At 38.4% G+C, this 21,074-nt stretch overlaps 1 protein-coding gene across 39 annotated transcripts in view; it reads left to right on the plus strand.

Moving 5' to 3' along the window:
- Zbtb20 (zinc finger and BTB domain containing 20) overlaps positions 1-21,074 on the plus strand; it is a 775,725-nt gene that overhangs the window by 403,679 nt on the left and 350,972 nt on the right. For all 39 annotated transcript variants that reach the window (XM_006975752.4, XM_076549395.1, XM_076549383.1 and 36 more), the window contains one exon: positions 13,509-13,556. The gene's annotated coding sequence lies outside the window, so the exon portion shown is untranslated. The remainder of the gene's footprint in view (positions 1-13,508; positions 13,557-21,074) is intronic.

Genomic DNA, 21,074 nt, shown 5'->3' on the forward strand with positions numbered 1-21,074 from the left:
AACACACACATATATATATACAGTATGTGTGTATATATATAAATATATGTCTGTGTGTATGAGAAACAGATGCACTGTAGGCAGATAAAGCAGATAAATATAGATCCAAATAGAAGCATAAGCATATAAATATAGACGTTATATAGCGTGAAAGCAAGCAGATCAGCACCATTTCATTACTGCTTCAAGTCTTTGTAATCAAGAGTTGAAAATCAGTTAACTAACATTGAAATTTTTGACTGAATGACACTGACAGATCAGAAGGCACAGTGTAAGGTAAGAAAATAACCTTTCTTTCAACTCTGAGGAGAAATTAGCAGGAAGCTTTATTACTTTTAATTAATTGATTTATGAAAGTTTTTAGATAGTAGGCAGTGTGGTATTTTTAATAGTACAAATATGCCACTTCTCCTACCAAAGAATAAAAAATAAGTATGAAGAGAAACCTGCTCTAATTTTAAAAGATTTCAAGGGGTGAAACCTGGGCCCCTTCTGTCCACAGGCTATCACTTCCCCTTGTTCCTGGGGTTAGGCAGGAAGGTGGATTTCATGCCACATTATTGTCCCCAAGCCCCTCTAAAGGCTTTAGAAAATGCTCCCAACGGAGATGTTTGAAGCACAAGGCCAGAGTCACCATTGTTAAGTTAGAGTCGTGGGGATGCTTGCAGTTGTGTTCAGTGAGTGTGTTGTGAGAGTAAAAATGGCCTTCCATCTGTTCCTTTCCTATCACTGTCTGTTCTCACCAGTCAAAAGAATTGCTTGTGAGTTTTTGCTCTGTTTTACTTTGTTTTTATGAGGAGGATGTTGTAAGTTATTTTCAGCTGGTTCAAGTTAACTGAGTACTTTACTTTTTACTGTCACAAGTTATATCTTGGTCATGTGTTTAAATATGATTTTAAAAAGCAGTATCTCCATTTTTCCATAAACCACATCTATTTCCCTCAGAGATCTCATCCCTTTCCCAGATTTGTTGCAAAAGCAATCAGAAAAGCTAAAATCTGGAGTCCTCTGGACATGTGCAGATCCACAGGCCACTTCGTCAGTGTCCCAAAGCTGTCTTAGTGATGGTGGTGGTGATGGTGCTGCTGTATCCCCACTGTTTACCTACTGTGGCTTTTCCTGGGGGGGGGGGGCACAGGGGAAGGGAGAATGTTCCAGCTTTCTCCTTCTGCTACTCCCAAATAAGGATTCATGTTCCTTCTATTTCCTCCCGATCTGACATCATATGTGAGAGAGACCATCAGCGAAGAGAAGACACAGTACCACTGAAAAATGAATAATGCTACCTAAAGAACTGTTCCTCCTGTATGTCTGTTTGGTCACACCTATTTTGTGATTTACTTCTTCATCTAATTATGATTTTAGAAAAATTTTCCTAAAATGTATCCGAAGGTCATGAGAAACAACCCCCTCCACATACACACACAGACAGACAAATTCGTGTAAGTTTAAGCCCCCAAATTCTAAATTGTGGGAATAAAATGGAATATACTTTCCATTTCATACATAATTTTAAAGAATGCTTTATATTAAAATGTAAACATAAACTCTACAGTGCTTCAGATTGCAGTCCTTTAAAACGTTTCTCTTTGTGACTTCATAAGCTGTACTAAATCTTAAAACAGTAATTATTTGTAAAGAAAGCACAGGGGCTGCAGATAAGGTTTGGTGGTTAGAAGCATGGACTGCTCTTCCGGAGGACCTGAGCTCAGTTCTTAGTGTATACATCTGGCAGTACACAACTTCAGCCATCCAAGGGCACCTGAACCCATGTTCACATACCAACACATTATCACACATGTATACACAAACTTTTTATGAGGAGGATGTTGCAAGTTATTTTCAGCTGGTTCAAGTTAACTGAGTACTTTACTTTTTACTGTCACAAGTTGTACCTTGGTCATGTGTTTAAATATGATTTTAAAAAGCAGTATCTCCATTTTTCCATAAACCACAGCTATTTCCCTCAGAGATCTCATCTCTTCTCCAGATTTGTTGGAGCTTGAGAGACAGCTCAGGGGTTAAGAGCACTCACTGTTGTTGAAGAGGACAGAAGTTTCGTTCCCAGCACTCACATGATAGCTCACAATCTTCTAGACTAGTTCCAGGGATCTAACACCCCCCTCTCACTTCTGTGAGTTCCTGCATCCACATTATACACAAAGCTCACACAGGCGCTCACACATACACATAATGAAAAATAAATAATCTTTAAAGATAAAAATGAATCTTTTTAAAAAAGAAATTAAAAACATATAAAATATTATAGCAACATAAAAAGATTCAGTAAAGACTGGAAAAATGAGTCATTTATTAAAATAACTGCATACACAGCCATTCTAAAACTATGTATGGCCTCTTCTGCTTAACAAATATATGAAGATTCAAATTCTGTGGGAAACCATGAATGTATACTCTCTTCTTATTTTTCATCTGCTTCCTTTTCTCCTGAACTAATATATGTAAGTGTATCTTTCATTAATTTTTTAAATATCAGTTGCCAGAAATTTTGACAAGAAGAAAAACAATCGTTTACATATATGGAAATGCTAATATTTTACTAATTGTCTATGTATTGTATTAAAACTCTGGTCTAGTATAAATCCTTAATTGAAAATTTTAAGATAATAAAAAACTTGATCTGATTTACTGAATCCTAGGAAAATGTGCACTCATTTTCTAAGACGGTGATCATTTTCCAAGTGTGCATTGGTATGAGGGCATTTGCTTAAGCATGGATTCATTAAGTCTGAGAGTCAAACAAGAACTTACCCCTTTGGGGGAATCATTCATTTCTCCACTCTTACTTGGAGCATGAATGAGTTGGATTTTATCATTAACAAGAAAGAATTTTTGTTTAGATGGCTTCATATTCAGCTCATGATTCATTGTGGTGTCTGTGTATGTGGTGTATGAATCCTAATTCAGGACTTTACAACTTTTTATTACCTCTGCACCTTTAGACAGAATAATAACAACTCTGTAACTAGGTTGCTTGCTAATCTGTAAGACTTTGGCTAATGCTAATTCAAAGTAGGCTAATATTAAATGAAATAACATAGATGGAGTATGTGGCATATAGAATATATTCAGTGTATTAATTGCTTTTCTGTTGCTTCAATAAAACACCATGACCAACGCAAGTTACAAAAGAGTTTGTTTGTCATATGGTTTTAGGGAGTTAGAGTCCATAATTGTGGGAACAGCCTGGCTGTATGTGGCAGGCATAGTGGCAGAAACAGGAAGCCTAAAGCTCATATCCCTAAATACAAGCACAAAGTGAAGAGGGCAAACTGGTAGTAGGCAAGGCTTTTTCATCTCAAAGCCCACCTCCAGTGATGCACTTCCTCCAGCCAGGCTGTGTCACCAGAATTTCTGCAAACAGTGATAGCAGCTGAAGATCAAAGTGTTCAAATGTCTGAGACTATGAGGGGCATTTCTCATTCAAACCACTACACCCAGTAAATCCTAGTTTCCTCGGGCCTATTGAATTGAATGCATAGCTATGGTTTTTCTCTCTGTCCTTCACCACCATTATGACTTAAGAGACAATGCTAGGAAAACAAGAGCAAGGGAATGTTTTAATTATCATTTGATGCCCACTCTGAGAGGAAATCTAAGGAAATCATCAGAAATTCTTGTTTCCTGTGATCGTAACCATAAAAAAGAGTTAGCCAACACAAGTGGGAGACCTTTCCACAAGTGTTGCTGAGCTCCTGTTCACAACAATAAATGAAGAGATATACATTAAGCCTTTTCAGTTAATAGGCAACCTCTTTATTCCTCATTCAGATTCCAGGTTAGCATCCTTTAGACCACAGTAGATGGTGTTCACCCTGGCTCCTGTAGATTGAGGTTGTTGATTATGAATTACCATTATTAAGGAAACCTGTGAAAGTAGAATACTAATGCCACTGAGATAGCTGAACAGTTGCTGTAGATTTCATTTTTAGGGAATAAGAAAGAAAAGAGGAATCTCCCACTGTAAGATATTTGAACTGCATTTCAGCCGAGAATTAATCATTGTAGCTGAATTATAAATCCCGTAAGAGTAAGGTTTATAATGGAAACAATGACACAATCTTAATTACAGGATTCTGGCAGCCATATCCTTAATATCCAGAGACCTCCTTCTCATGTCCAAATTTTCTTTTCAACTTCCTAGACTTCATTTGCTGTGTAACTGGAATTTCAGTGTGCAGCATCTTCCCAGCTTCTCTAGGACCTGAGAACATTTGACCTGCATCATTAGCTGCATTGAGCTACTGGGATTTCTCTGGACCTCTCCCTCTTGTGCCATAATCAGACTGGAGTATGTGTGTCTCTGGGATGGAAAACATAAAGGGAAAAGAAAGGCAGCCTGGTGTTGTGGGAAAACCTGGAGATTGAGACGCTTGGCTTTCTATCTTTGATGAGAGACTTTATGGAGGCCCGAGGGTCCACATTGACAAGTCTGAGGTCTAAACAGTGGTACCGTTCCAGAGGGAAGCCTGGCAGCTATAGATTACCCTTGATGCTTACTAACTTGTAGCACTTCTTAAAATTTTTAAGTATTTGCCTAAGATTTACTTATTATATTATTAAATTATAGTTTTTTATTTATACTTTTTCGTTCTTTATAATTTCAGAGTATTTCAAAGCTTTTTAACCAAAAAATGACTTGTGTATGAAACAGGAATAAAGAGAAGGTAACTAAACAGAAAGTAAGAGAAAAGGAAAAATGAAGTCAGGAGAGAGATCAGCTAGACACAGGAGGGGGTAAGCAGGGTCTCTTCAAAGATCTAAGATATTAAGAACAGGAGAAGGAAAGTAACAGTTTACGATAAAAAATTAAGGATAAGATAGCTTGGAGGTGAACATTTTACATAATGTAAGGATTTTGTGTCTTATAAAAGAATCCTTTGAAATCGTCCCCTATGGCATTTAAAATAAGCTTCAGTTTATACACTTTGATTTAGTCTGTGCAATAGAAAAAATTACATGTGAGCTTTAGATACTAGGCCCAGCTCTGTTTCAGATATATGTTCCTCCAAAAAATGAATTTCGAGCCTTCAAATCTTCATATAAAAATGAAGCTGAAAGGTGAGCGCTCATCTGCTCTTAGGTCACAAACTAAACCTTGCAGCATACGCCATTGGCACACCACTGAGGTGCTCCTTGGGAAAAGTGGTTGAATTTGTTTACATTAAAGGGATGGCCAAAGTCACAGAAATGGTTTTGAAAGTTTTGACTGAAGTGCTCTTACAGAGTTCTAGAGAGCAGACAAGACGATAGCCCCATGCTTTAGAAGCAACATGGCTACCATCCTCCAGCATGCTTTCAGTCGAATCTTCATCTGCAGTTTTGGAGAATTGCAGCTGTAATTTCTTTCCTAAAGGTCTTATTCTCCAATTAACTGCAAGATTGCATTTCTGTCTTCCTAATCCAGAATTTATTTTTCTCATAAAACTCCTGTTTAACCAAGAAAATGAAAATCAGTATATTCTTGGTTGCCCTTCTGTTAATTTAAATTTGCATAACCTAATCAAAACTCAACCTGCTTTGCCCTTCAACAAAAAGCCGTATTCTCTCCTGTTACTAAGTGGCTACATTCTTCTCAGTATTTTTTAAAAGATGAATTATGTTGATATCCCATGACTTTTCCTTTAGAATATGTCCATGAAAATTAAAATGGACTTTTTTGTACCTAGGAGTGAATTGAAAAACTAGGCTGAAAGGACAGGTGAAAACGAAGACAAAATTTTGCTGATGTTATCGGTATTCTAATTTTTGTAAAGATTTTTTTTTGTAATAAATTGAAACTGAGGTCAGCTGACCCTAAGCTAACTCCTGATATTTCCTTTACATCATTATTTTGCCTGTAAATAAATGATATAGTAATACAAAGCCTAAGATTTATAGAAAACATTGAAATGTGTTCTTGAGGCTTTTCTGTTCTTTTTGTACAGAAATGTTTCTTCCATAATTATTTTATAGTTTCAACAAATATTTGCTAAGCACAGAGAAGAGAAGAGGTTAGTGTATTAGGCACTAGGTATGCAACTGTGTGCTATTGCCTTTTGTCCTCAGCATTTCTGATGAAGGAAAGGCTAGAGTGGACATTCATTTGAACATGTGAAGAGGGATGGCAGTAGGATGATCAGAAATGGTCCATCTCTTCTTTCCTTCTGATAACTGCAATTTTCCTCGTCCTCACTTGAAAACATGTCTAGGAAACAAGGCCACTGCCCATCTGTCTAACTCTGTGCTTAATCAAGAGAGCGTCACTTCCTTTCTTATCCTAATGCTTGATCTCAGCCTCAAGAGAGTCCACGGGTATTGGACAGTCCTGTACCTACAGGAAGAGTGAACATCATGGATACTTCTGGGTGTAAACTTTGGGAGCTCATCATCTAGCATGAAAACACTAAGCAATAGTGTAGGACATAAATAACTATTTTTCCTTATGCGTCAAAGTTAAATGGTCTCTATACACACAGTTTAAGGAATTATTTCAATTTATTCTGCAACTGTTGTGCATACGTTTGGGTTTTTCATCCCTTTGGCTATTTGCCCCTTATTTGGGGAGATTCTGTTAAACCAAATAACCTGTGGCATATCATCTTGCAAAGATGTATGTGGGCTCTTCAAGGATTTTAAAAGAATTGGGCCAAACAGAAAGCATCTTTGGCCTAACAATAAGCCCCTGCATCTTTGAAAGAACATTTGCAGCAAGGAAAACTAGTGGGACAATAGTAGTAGTTATCACAGACCCCGATTTATGAATGCATCTGGAAGTGGCAAACTGCTACAGACAGAGAAGTTTTGTCAGTTTAGTGAAGCTGCTTTCGGTGATCTGAAACATTAGTACTTTCAAACATTGACATGCCGGTAAACTTCGTTAGAAATTGCATTGGAATACTGGGGTTACGTTCAGGGCCACCAGCTCAAACACATTTTCCTGAGATCTGAACAATAGCTGAAAGTCAGAGCCAAAGGAAATTAGGAGGAAGGGAGGGAGGGAAGGAAGGAGGGGGGAAGGGGGAGAAAGAGAGGAAAAGAGAAGGGAAGGAAGGGAAGGGAAGGGAAGAAGGGAAGGGAAAAGAAGGGAAGAAGGGAGGGGAGGGGAGGGGAGGGGAGGGGAGGGGAGGGGAGGGGAGGAGAGGAGAGGAGAGGAGAGGAAAGGAAAGGAAAGGAAAGGAAAGGAAAGGAAAGGAAAGGAAAGGAAAGGAAAGGAAAGGAAAGGAAAAAGGAAAGGAAAGGAAAGGAAAGGAAAGGAAAAAGGAAAGGAAAAAGGAAAGGAAAGGAAAAAGGAAAGAAAGAACCCTCATCCCCTCCTTTCAGGCACTAGGATTGCTTCCCTAAGTATTTTCAAATCCCCCTTCAGACCCTATCTCCCTGTCCTCCCCTTTCTCTTTTTACTCCCTCCCCTTCCTGCTCTTTTCTTTTTGAATTCTTTCGGAATTCATTAGGTGCCATAGAGTAAATCAATAGTAAACGTTAACCGCCTACTCTGTACTCAGTTACACAACATCGCGGAACTGGTCCACAGACAAAAAGGGAAAAAGCACACACAGCTTTACATTCAAGAGCTCTCACAGAATTGTACTTTTCCACAGCCAAAAAGGAAGTAACAGATGGGGAAACTTACAGTTTTTCCCCCTTTCCCAGACTGTTTAGAAAGGAGTTAGTTAACATCCATGGCCACTTCTAGTTACCCAAGGCTGCAGCAACATCCCATAATTGTCACAGCCATAACTGGCTTTAAAATCGGATTTTGTAAATTTCAGTGATGTAATGGAGTTTCCAGGTAATATGAAACTATAATTATTCTGAGACAATTTTACTTATTTAATGAATAAAATTAGTCATAAAGTGGGAGATAAGAAAGATGGCTGTGAGCATACATGTGTTTCCACTTGCAGTGTATTCTGGTATAATATTTATGTAAAAACAACCTGGTATAATATTTATGTAAAAACAATTTAGTAAATCCTGTTTCTCTTCCTTTTTAACTGTAAGTCTCTAACCTTTTTTCTCATTACAAAGTACCTTCAAACCCCAAAGTCTCCATAAAAGCCAACATCTAGATGCTAGCACAGGACAGGCTTAATTCAAACTCCCTGTAGCATTCCTCCTCTAAATGACAGCTCTATGTATGAATCTATAGCTCCTGGGATTCTCACTTAGTACCCTGGGCCACACTGCTCCCTGGAGCTCCCATAGATTCATTGCATCACCTTTCTTGAAGTCTGTAGTATATAAAAAATTCTCTCCCCTACCCTCTCTCCTGTCCCCTCTTCTCTATGCTCTCTCTTCTCTCTACTTCTCTCTGTCTCTCCCCTCTCCTCTTCTGTCTTCTTTTGCTCCTCCCTTCCCTCTCCTCTCTTTTCTTGCTCTTCTCTGGTCTCACACCCTGCTCTTTGGAGCTCTACCCCTCTTTCCCATACCTCTCTCCTTCACATTGAAGGACACTTTTTCCTAGCTTAAATGGTATCTGTATGTGCTTCATCAGTCTTTCTTGCATCTTGAAACATTTTGTTTCATTTACCCTCATGAGTTCTCTGGGAACCAGGCATTTCTGTCTGATAAGAAGGAGGTTGGAGAGATTTGAGGGTTTGTTTTGTTCTTCCTTTTTAGTGTATGACTATCCAGTGCTTATAAAGTGGATATAAAGTAATAGAGAGGGCAACACTGGCCACAATAGAGATCTGTTAAATCAGCTGTAGGCTGTGCTAGTTCTGTCTTAACCAAATGAAGGGATGGTGAAAGGTGGGTGGGAAAGAGAAAACATGGTCTTACAATGCAAACACAAACTATGGATGAATTGGGCTTCTTACAATTTTAATCAGTATCATACTTAAAGTTCATGCTTTCTTTCTGGATGTTAAAGCCATGAAGTAGCAATTAGTTTGATTTACTAAAGACCTGAGGTATTGTTTTCCTTTATTATTGTGGTTTTTTTAATTCATACTATGTCATGAGGTACGCTTTTACTTTATTATCATGTTTTATTTTTTAATTCAGGCAATGCCAAAATGTATGCACTTTCTTATAGGTTAGCTATTATAATTTAAATTTTCTTTGTATGGAAAACTGGAGCATGAAAAGATAAAAATCAAAGCAAGCATATTTTGCCTGGTTTTTCAGGTTTCATTGCGCAAGTACAGGGATCTTTATTGTAACAACTGAGTGATCAAGATTATTGGCATTATTGTATTTCTGCATTTACGATTGATTATACAGGGTTTGTTGTTTTAAAATGGATCATGACTAAACTAGTAAATGTTGTAAACAGTATTATATATACATTCCCTTCCAACTCTTTTCCTTCTGTACAGAATCTGTAACTCAGAGAATTGCTTATGGAAAAATATTGACATGAAAATTGGTCAGAACAGTCTAGTGTTTAGCCAGAAAATTACATTCACACATCTTTTTCTACATACCCCTCTAAGTCTATTACAGCTGATCTTGAATTCCAATATGCAATTATGCATATTTGTACCACATTATAAAAATGCCCAACCCCATCTCTGTTTGTTGCTGTTGGCAGAAGTGGCAGTAATGTTGCAAGACCCTCAGCCATTAGCGTAGCTGTCCAAGCAGAAGTACTTCACTTGTTCCTGGTACATAGAGCAGCTTCAAAAGTATTGTCTGTGTTTCAGTAAAACATAAAGTGCATTCCTTATAATGCAAGGTTTACATAAATAATAATCCGTAACCAATGTATTATTCTATATGTGTGGTTTTCTATATATACAGGAGTTTATTCTGAATACCCTAATTTTCAAATGAATTTATAAAAACTAAAAAACTAGAATACTTAAGGGGAGTCAGCATTTCTCCATCATCAAAAACAGTTGTAGTCGTCCAGTTATGGAAGGGGGTAGAGAGAAAAGCCTAATGTTTTCCTGCCTCCTTGTGTCAGATAGCTTCCATGTCCACCTTGGTGGGGTTTCACACTCTGAACCCTAGGTAGGCAGGATTGGATTTAAAAGTTCACTTTATGGCAACCAAGTCTGCTCAGCCCGCCCCGTCAGCTGTCACCACAGTCCCTGGGAGCACATAGGCTGTGTGTACTTTCTCATTTGTAATGCTGGATCCAAGGTGAGGCAAGGTTGGCAAACTTAAACTTTCTCTTCCTGTGCCATGCAAAGCAGAAGAGAGTTTTGATTTTTCTCTGATATTTCTTAAATCCTGCACACCCCTTTCAACTCCATCTCTCTTCTCAATGCTAGATACCTTCTAACTTTTGAACAAAATCCTCAGTCACCGACATCTTTTCAGACAAAATCACTTACCTAGTTGTGCCTTTTGCGAAGTATCAGCTTCGTAAATATTTGTTTTGGTGTACTGGGGAGAGACTCACTGGCTGTCCCACAGTACTACCCAGGCAGAGAAAGGGTGAGAAGAAGCTGGAAATGTAGCCTCAGTTCTAGCAATGGAGACATCATCCTAGTTCACGAGGAAGTCCTATTGCCCACTCTTCCTCTTTATTGGCACTGTGATCTAACCAACTGAGCTGACTGGCTGGTTACTCTCATTCTTTATAAAAGCATCAAATTTCAGAAGGCAATTTTACATCTCTCCAAAGGCTTCCTTTCAGTGGTCACTGCTGCATAGGCTCATTTAAAACAACTAATTTTTAGCAAGCTACCTTGGTGATCTTCATTAAATTTCATCTACCTATGTGTTAAATACTTAAGGTTTTGACTTTCAAATACACTCTACCACAGGCTTCCTTGAATTTTGTCTTTTCTTATGCCCTCTGAATAACTACTTTTGTATTTCCTTTATATATGTAGGTCCTTTCCTATGAAGTGACTCTGTCAAGTCCAGTTTCACTGCTTGTGGCTTGACAAATTCCAGGTCTTTCTGAATCATGATTGGAGTTGTTTGGTTATGCTGTGTCTCCTATAGGCTGTCATTATGGCACTAGTATTGTAGGTAGGGTGACCTCTGGGAAAACCACCTGTGATTTCTGAATCTTAAGGCAACTGATAAAGAAAACCATGTGGAAATATTAAGACATGCCTACTATTAGGCAAGCAGTTTGTAAAATGTAGATAATATAACATCGGAGACTTACTTGCTTGCTCCATTGATGAAGATGTTTAAATGTTAATTTGGATTTCATTCTTTGATTTTTGTAACTTAATATAAAAGTTTTAAAACTTTCAGTTCACATTTGTGCTTATTTTACCTGCCCTGGAATTGAAAACCATACATTAATTTATAGTCATGAAGGAGCCCTTGACCAGTAATCCACCTCACGAAAGCTTGAATACATGGTCCATAGCGCATTCTCCCATCACTGCACAAGACTTCCATCCAGAACATGAGTAACAAACACCAAAGCAAGGGAAGACTAGTTTGCTTTTATTTATAAAATGTTTTTTTCTTCTCTCATATGTTATATCCCAACCGGTTTCCACTCCTTCCACTCCCCCTGTCCCTCCTCGCGCCTCCCCTCTCCCCCAGATCCATTTCTCCTCTGTTTCCCTTTAAAAAAAAAGAGAGAGAGAGCAGGCCTCCCAGGGATGTCCATGGGAGGACAAGTTACAGTAAGATTAGACACAAACTCTTGTATGGTTTGTGGCTGGACTAGGCAACCCAGTAGGAGGAAAATGGTCCCAAGCACAGGCAAAAGAGTAAGAAGCCCCACCCCCAATCCCACTGTTGGGAGTTCCACAGAAACACCAAGGTACACCAACATAAGGTACATGCAGAGGACCACACTGAGACCCATAACAGGGTCAGTGTTTGCTGCTTCAGTCTCTGTGAGTCCCTATGAGTCCTGCTCAGTTGGCTCTGTGGCCTGTGTTCTCTACCCCTCTGATCCCTACAAGCCTTCCTCCCCATCTTCCACTGGGTTTCCTGAGCTCTGCCTAATGTTTGTCTGGGTCTCTTCATCTGCTCCGTCAGTTACTGAATGAAGCCTCTCTGATGACGATTGGACTAAGCACAATCTATGAATATAGCAGACTACCATTAGAAATCATTGCATTGACTGTTTGTTTGTTTGTTGCTAGTCATGTTTGGTTCTTTCCTGGGTCTCTGGGTTATCCTGCTTCTGGTTCCTGGCTATCCAGGCAGTGTTAGTGGTAGGTTCCTTCTCATGTCATGGGCTTCAAGTTGGACTGGTCATTGATTGGCCACTCCCACAAGTTCTTTGCTATCATTACCCCAGAAGATCTTGCAGGCAGGACAAATTGTAAGTCAAAGGTATAGTGGCTGGGTTGATGCCCCAGTCCAACTGCTAGGAGTCTTGCTGGTTATAGAAGATGGCCAGTCGTCTCTCTTTCTCCCTTCATTCTTCCCGCCCCACAATTGATCCCTCCTGTTCCCATCCCCACCTGCCCTCAGTCCATCTAAAAAATCTGTTCTATTTCCCCTTCCCAGGGAGATCCATGAATCCCCCTACTTGAGCTTTCCTTGTTACTTAGCCTCTCTAGGTCTGTGGCATGTAGCAGGATTATCCTTTACTTAACAACTAATGCCCACTTGTAAGTACATATCATGTTTGTCTTTCTGGGTCTGGATTACCTCACTCAGGATGATCTTTTCAGTTCCATCTATTTGCCTTCAAATTTCATGTTGTCCTTTTTTTTAACAGTTGAGTAATGCTCTGCTGTGTAAATGTACCACATTTTGTTTGTCCATTCTTCAGTTGAGGGGCATCTAAGTTGTTTCCAGGTTCTAGCTATTATGAATAAAGCTGCTATGAATAAAACTGAGCACATATCCTTGTGGTAGGATGGAGCATCCTTTGGGAATATGCTTAAGAGTATGATAGCTGGGTCTTGAGGTAGATCGACTCCCAATTTTCTGAGGAACTGCCGTATTAATTTCCATAGTGACTGTACAAGTTTGCACTTCCACCAGCAGTTGAAGAGTGTTCCTCTTCCTCCATATCCTCACCAGCATGAGCTGTCACTTGTGTTTTTGATCTTAGCCAATCTGACAGGTATACGATGGAATATCAAAGTAGTCTTTATTTGTATTTCCCTGATGGCTGTGGATGTTGAACATTTCTTTAAATGTTTCTCCATTTGAGATTCCTCTGTTAAGAATTCTCTGTTTATTTGTACCCCACTTTTTAATTGGATTATTTGGTTTGTTGATGTCTAGTCTATAAAATGTTTAATGAAAAGTACAGAAAATTCAAATGGAATTGAAAATCCTTGTGGTTCACAATAGTTTGATTATTATTAAGCAGACCACAATAATTAACTGTAAAGCTTAACTTTCTCAACATAGTGTACAAAGGATTAGCAGATCATTCATTCACTGGCTGCCTCTAGTTAGTAATCATCATGTTAAACACCCAGGCACTCACCAAGTCACTTGTGGTCGAGGTATAATTTTGCTTTTATTCCCAAAGGGAAGTATCTTTTACTTTCTATAAAGTATCATCAAATCAGGGTCCCAGGAGTGTAACTAGCATATTATTTTCTGTGACCACCATGTTGTCATATGTTAGTTAAGATACATACCAACATTTACAGTATACTTTTTCATTTCAGACTGTTTTACCATCAACAATTGAATATTTCACACAACATTGCTGCCTGGTAAGTAAATTTTTATTGTCTCTCAATTGCATTTCCAAAATATTGAAGTCCAAAGAAATAAAATGTATTCATACAAATTTACCGACTCCAAACAAATAAAAAGTGAATCTAAGGGCTGTAGTGAGTTTACCACCACCATAATTAAATTTGAACAGAATATATTTTGATATTGGTAAGGAAAAAAAAAACAAAGACTATGAACCCATTATCACAGTATTGGTAAACATTTTGAATGACTTTGGCATGGGTGGAAGTATTGAGATGGCTTGTTTAGAAGTCTTTCCAGAGATAATTTTTTCCAAAGAACTTCTGAAGAAACAGCAACAGCTATGAGGTGAAGCTAGCCACTGATGTCTCCTATGGAGAATGCAGTAATTTTAGCATTAAGAAAACACACAGAAAGTCTTTCATAAACATTTTATGTCTCTTTGAACTTCTGGTTTATATTTTATAATATTCTGTAAATCTGAAATATCTTTGCTTCTTTTGAATTTTAAAAACAGACATAGCCACTCTTGCATATATCCACAGGAAGAAAGGGAGAAGACTCGGTGTACGAGAGTAAACAAGTCCACCTCTGGAAATGAATGGCACCAAGATCAGAGCTCATGTAAACATAGGTTTAAAGTTTGGCTCTGTCTTCTGGTGAGACTGTGTATAATTTCTGAAAGGGTAGCACTGTGTCCTTTGAACAGTCTTGGTAGTAGGTGTCTAAAGGAGAGCATGGCAGGACAAAGCATACAGCGGTGGGTCATGCTCAAGTCAGAGACAGCCTGGAAGGGCTGAGGTTGCTGGAGGCTGGGCTGCAGTGAAATGCACTGACATACTCCAGGGGGAGGAGGAGGGAAGGGGTGCCTTGCCTGGTGGCGGCGTCTCACTCTTCTGCCTGCTTCTCTGGCCTGTTTAGTCCTGGACAGCATAGTCATCCATAAAGTTACACTCTGGAGTGCACTTGCTATGACTATGCACGAAATGAAGAAAATCATCTCTTGGGGTGATGAAGATAGCTTTCTAGTGGGAACTTTCCATGTCCCTTGCACATAATCCATAGCTGTCACTCCATTGTTTCTAATTCTGTGACCCATCTATCTCTGTCCCCGAGGGGATCCAGCTTGCCCCTGAATGCCACAGCCTTTAGGACTGTAACTCCCTCTCTCCCTACTCCCCGCTTGACCTGTTTTGCTACCCAGAAAAAACCTCCTTCCTATCAGTGTGAGCCTAGAGGCACGAGGGACAGTCTTACTTGGTAACTTTAATTTGCTGCTCCCTTTGCATCAATCCCAAAATGACCTCATCACAAAAGAGCCAAAAATTCCCACTCTTGCTGACTTGCAAGAAAGCACCTTTCTCCCCTATTCCTCTCCAGCACAGAGAAAGTGTTTTCTGTTTTTATGCTCGGAGAAAACGTGTATTGATGTTCTTTTGCATTCGAGTGTATGTCATTTACAGGCAGGGAGATGTAAAGTACAGGGCAGTGCTGTGTGTTAGCAGTTTCTCTGTTTTAGTAAATGAAATCTCCTAGGGAAAGGAGAACATATCTTTTCACTAATGAATAAATATTTATTTTCATTTTAAAATGATACATGTTAATTAAAAATAATTTGGAAAAATACATAAGAGTAAAATGAAGAAAAATTAAAGTAATTATTTCTATAATTTAAATCTAACCATTAATAATTATTTGATATATTTCCTAACTCTCATTTTCCCCTGAGGACATATTTTTTGAATATGCCATACTCAGAATTCCTCTATAATTTTGTTCCTTCTTTCAAAATTTAACATAAGAATTTTGCTTTAAGTTACAAAGTCTTCATAGACATTTTAAATAAATAAATACTATTTCTATAATCAAAATACCCAACAAAAGCATTACACTTTAGCTTTTTTTACCTCCATAATCTCTTGCATATGAATAGTGAATGAACCAGTCAGTAAATAATGGATAAATGAAAGTTCAAATGAAGTATATATATATTTAAGATTATTTCAGGAAATATTTCAAATACATGAATGTAGGCAGATTACAATAATGAATTCCCATGCATTCCTCATCTAGCTTATTTAATGCTTAACTCTTGGCCTATCAGTTTCCCACTGTATTGCCTTGTTGTGGTAAAGCAAACCTCAGATATCATGGCAGTTAACTAATTAACTAATATTTCGGGTTCATCAGGACTCTTGAACATGTTGATGTTTTAAAAGTTTCAGATACATACTTCTCATCATTGTATGAAACACTGTTTTTCTTCTCAGTGTCTTGGCCTCCTGTTTTCTAATATGTAACAATTGATTACAAAAGTCTCTTCAGCTTGTTTCATAACATCTTCAGGCACATCTGCAAATCAAAGGGCAGTTTGCTTCATGAGAGACAGTTCATACCAGTGCATAGATTTCTGGGGCAAATGGTTTGTGTGTGCGTGTGTGTGTGTGTGTGTGTGTGTGTGTGTGTGTGTGTAGTTTTTTCTTTTTTTTTTTTTTTTTTTGGTTTTTCGAGACAGGGTTTCTCTGTGTAGCTTTGCGCCTTTCCTGGAACTCACTTGGTAGCCCAGGCTGGCCTCGAACTCACAGAGATCCACCTGGCTCTGCCTCCCGAGTGCTGGGATTAAATGTGTGCGCCACCACCGCCCGGCTGAGTTTTTTCTTTTTACTTGCCTTGATTTTAGGGTGATAACATGCAGGCAGACTTATGCAGCTTTATTTATCTTCATTACTGAACATGTGCGTGTAATGTATATAATTGTTTATCTGAAATTAAAGAAAAATTTCATCCTCTGACTACTTACAACTCCATTCTAACTGTTTTAAGCCCATACTAGATAAATAGAGCAAAACTACTTAAACCAAACTTAATACTGTTCAGATATTTATAGTTTTTTAAAACCTTTTGGGTGAGTGGAAAGCATCTGATAGTTATGTGGAATCTTAAATGTGAAAGGGGGGACTTTTATATAATAGTTTAAGTCATGTTTTATATATAAAAACAAACACACATACACAACAACAACAACAACTCTATGTCTGAGTGGAAGAAATGGTATACTGCACTGCAGAGCAATGCCTGTGTATATTGCTCCAGTGGTCCTAAAAACAGTTTAGAGCAGCATCTACAAGCCAGTTTTCCACAGATAGACCAGATCCTCCACAAAAGAGCTCTGCAGATGCAAAATCATCTTCTGGGATTGGGCTTTCTGTAGAGAACCTGTTTATGAGTTTCTCCTTTCTTGCTGTCTTTGAATTTTAAGCCAGAGACTGTTCAGTAGCAGTGTGTTATCCAACAGGTGTTTTACACTCATCAGATATTCAGGATGTGAGTAACTAAGTAACACACTGCCTCCGTAAAAACTGAATTTATGTGTTACTCTGGTCTATTTAATCTTAGGCGCACAGTTTCCATTGGCCTCGAAAGTGAGCAGCTAGAATATTGATGTGCCTAACCCTTCGAGAAGAAATAAAAGGTTTCTTCACCACACTAAATCTCTAGAAAAATATGATGGCTTACAGTATGGACACATACAAAATATTTTCAGTCAAAGCTGGTAGGAAAAGCACATGAGAAAAAAGAAAGTAATAATACAAGCAATAAACTATGCAACATACAGAGCACCTGTAGACATTGCTCATCTGCATGTAAACAATACAAATTCTTTTCCTCTTTCCATCTATTTCTTTTGTTTGTTTGTTTTTGTTTTTGTTTTTTCAAGACAGGGTTTCTCTGTGTAGGTTTGGAGCCTATGCTGGAACTCACTCTGTAGACTAGGCTGGCCTCAAACTCACAGAGATCTGCCTGGCTCTGCCTCCCGAGTGCTGGGATTAAAGGCGTGCACCACCACCGCCCAGCTCCATCTATATTTTCTGAACATTGTTATTACTCTAGTCTGGCTTGGCATCCCACCATTAAAATACCAGCTAAGGAGCAGAAGTGTGTCTGGTGCCATGGCATTCAGGCAGGTACGACAAGGAGGAACAAGCCATTGTACTATTTCTAAAGCTGACAAGTACCTATATTTTATAGCAATTCACTTTCCCATCACTGTTTTAAGACACATACTAACAGCACATCATGATCATTTATTTACATCCTTTTCTTACATAGTGATGTATACTATGTGCCTCATAACCCTGAACTATGAAGTACTTTTGAAAGAGAACCCATGATTCTTTCTGGTTTGTATATTACACCATACACCCAAGTTATCTACCAAAGCTTCCTCATTATAGCACCTATAGTAATAATTATTATTGATAAAATGATAGTATTTTCTTCTAGAAAGAACAGGAGAAACCATCTCAGAAGTAACTCTGGCTCTCAACAGACCAGTAAAAACCTGATAAAAAGACCTGATAAAAAGCTCTACTGTCTAAAAGCCTGAAAAGTAGCTGGTGTTTCTTCCTTATGTGTGGCTATTTGGGTCCTGGTGATTGGTCACTGTTGCTGTATTCGTGACCTTATATGTCACCCAGCTACAAAACAACCTTCTGAGAATAAAATAGCAATCCACACTTTCTACCTCTTACTCTGAATTAAGTTCAGGATTATAGTTGAATGATTCTACTTATCTGAAAGCAAGGAATCCTTTGTAAGTACCCTGCATCATGGCAGGATTTTCATTGCAAGTCTAAAGATGCTGATAACCACAACAAAAGGAGGTGGAAGGGTTTGTTCAGATTACTAAATCTCTCTACTCCATGAACCTGGCATATTTTCTGGGAAGCCCTTATTGAAAACATATTAAACAATTGTGAGCAATTGCCATGAAGATAAGAATTATGTTACTCCTTCACCAAGATAACTTCTGTGATCCTTCTTCATGTGGGAGAAAGCAGGCAGTGCCATCCCTGCTAAAGGAGATATTCCAGGAGATAATTGTATAGTCAGCTCTGCCCTTTGCCCCTGGAATGCTGAGGAGGAATCCCATTTCTTCCACTTGACCAGGATCTACAGGAGAACAGGAGGAGGTTTGGGAGATGGCCTTCCATCTGGTGCCTGCTCCAAAGGGACGCTCTAGACTCCTGTGAGACTGCTTTTATATGCTCTGACCTCCACTGTGGAAACACACATGATTTGTTGGTGATCTATGCCATTTTGTCAGAAATAATTTTTTTTCTGGGCACTGGATAGCCACTCTGTGAATCCATCTAATGTATTTGTGGCATGGAGATGTGTAACCTTTGAATACTAAGTGTAGAGACTCTTGTAATTAATTATTTAAAGACATTTTAGCTCTTAACTATTTTTCTTTCTTTTGTCCACAAACAAGTTGATTGGTTAATCATGTCTTTGTTTTTATTGTTGTTGTTGTAGTAGTTAGTACACACTGCACTGTAAAACAAGCAAGGAAAGCCTGTTTATAAAAGATAATTATGATGGCAACATTGAACTTTCTCTAGATGTTCTCATTTTTTCCTGTTTGACTACATCAAGGCCTGCACTCTAGAAAGTGTGTTTCAGTTTTGTTGTTAGGATCATTATAGAGAAGAATAAATCCAGATTTATAAAGTATTGTACAATACAGCATGTTAATTGTGTTACAATTACAAATGTCACAGTTCCACCAAACCCTCTTCTACTAACAAGACTTCAATATCTGGTCAGTCCTCCAAGATAGTGCCAGAACAAGGAAGAAACAGCAGCTACTTGGGAGAGTACTTGGGAGAGCAGTTTTTATCAGGACATGATGGCTGTATGATCTGTTAGGAGCTCAAGTTATTTCTGGGCTTATCCTACCTTACCTAGAATAACAATTCAGTTTCCTCCAAATTAAATCAAAACCCAAAAGCCTAGGAGGTCTCTAAGATTGTCTCCAAGTCATTCTTTCAATAAATTTTTGCTGATTTATTTGTTATTATTTCAATGAAATTTTTTGTTAGGGAAATGTGAATCATTTCTTCAGTACCAATTCCTTTTATATATTAAATATTATTTTATTCATTCAGTATTAAAAACATCTTGATAGATTGCTATGGCCCTGTGCATGTAAGATTCAGTCCCTTGCAGGAACTCTGGTTGTCAACAGGTAATCGTGCTCTTGTCTTTTCTCATAGTTCTGCCTGTGGCGCCTGTCAGGAGCAGTCAAATAAGGACAATTTTACCATTCTCTCCTGCTGCTCTAATTTTTTTTTTTTTTTTACTGCCGGTACATGAATTTGTTATTCTTTATAATTCCCTTTGAAGTTGGAAATCCAAGGGGAATCTAAAACCGACCAGATGTTTCTACTGCTGGAGAGAGAAGAGAGTCAGGATTAAGTTTAACAAAAACTTGGTCTCTAGAAAAAAAAAAATCATTTCAGCTGGAAATCATCTTTAAATGCATTCATTTGCTATATATCTGTAGTTAATTTACATTTACTAGCCCTGTGTAGGCAATATCACCTATCAATTTACTTGGAGTAAAATTCATAAATTTTGTGAGCAAACAGATTCCTGTGGTTTGCTCAGAGCTATTTCCTTCATGGAGTTTCAGTTCTATTACTCAGGTATTCCCCTCTCAGGCTTTACTGTGAGGCTTTTCTATGGCTGTTACTGATGTTGCAAAGAATCGTTATCATGTCACATCAGATTTGGAGGGTCAGTTCTGCAAACTGTTTGAGAGGCTGAGGTCAGGCAAGCCTGAAGTTGTGAAGGGAAGGGAAGAAAACGTACTTCAGTGGCTAGCCTTTGTACAGAATGCCGGCCTTTTTAGAGCTATGGTGATCAAAACAGGAGTAAGTGATGAAGACCTTGGGGGGGGGGGGGATTGGGCGGGTGGTCTTTCAAGAATTCACTTGACTTACAGGCAATGTGAACAAACAGGATAGTAAAGGAAAAAAGGGTAGACTCTGGACACAGTAAAGTACGAAGAAAGTAGGTCGTTGTGAGATAGTATTTTTGTGTTCTCACTGTGGATATTCAAGACTTCCGGCACCCATCCATCAAAAGGGGGGGGGGCTGTCAGTAACAAAATTGGACACAAGTATGAAAAACCAATCAAAATAGTTCTGTGGTTTGTTTCATACTTCGCAAGGCATTGGATAGAGGAGATGGATGTTATATGTTGGGCTACAGCAAAACATTTCTCACACTATCCTCTCACATGCTCTTTCAATTCCCAAGGCTTTCCAGGGTTTCCAGGATGATAAAGAAATCAGAATAACTGTTCTGCACCCTAACCTGTTACATGGACTGAGCTTTGGAAATGTTTTCTCCAGCTCACCACTCAGCTTCTTTCACTCCATTCTGGGTGTTAAATAGGAAGCACTAATTCTCAATGATTATGTTTCTTAAGACCAGTGTCAATTGCACATGTAGAAAGAGGGTAGACGAAAAAGACAGAGAGAAATCACTTAGCAGCTGATTCACTTATTTTAAGCAGCTTTCCCCGTTTTAAAATATAAAAAATTCAGGTCCTGGAACATTGGGTGATTTGAATGTTCTGTAAGAATTTGAAAAAAAAGTCTTTTCTTTTTTTTTTTTTTTCTTAACCATTTGTTCTACATTCAGGGACCTGTATTTTCAATTTAGTTGTTTAAAAATGGGTT

Source organism: Peromyscus maniculatus, chromosome 12 (assembly GCF_049852395.1).
Source record: "Peromyscus maniculatus bairdii isolate BWxNUB_F1_BW_parent chromosome 12, HU_Pman_BW_mat_3.1, whole genome shotgun sequence".
NCBI classification, from domain to species: domain Eukaryota; kingdom Metazoa; phylum Chordata; class Mammalia; order Rodentia; family Cricetidae; genus Peromyscus; species Peromyscus maniculatus.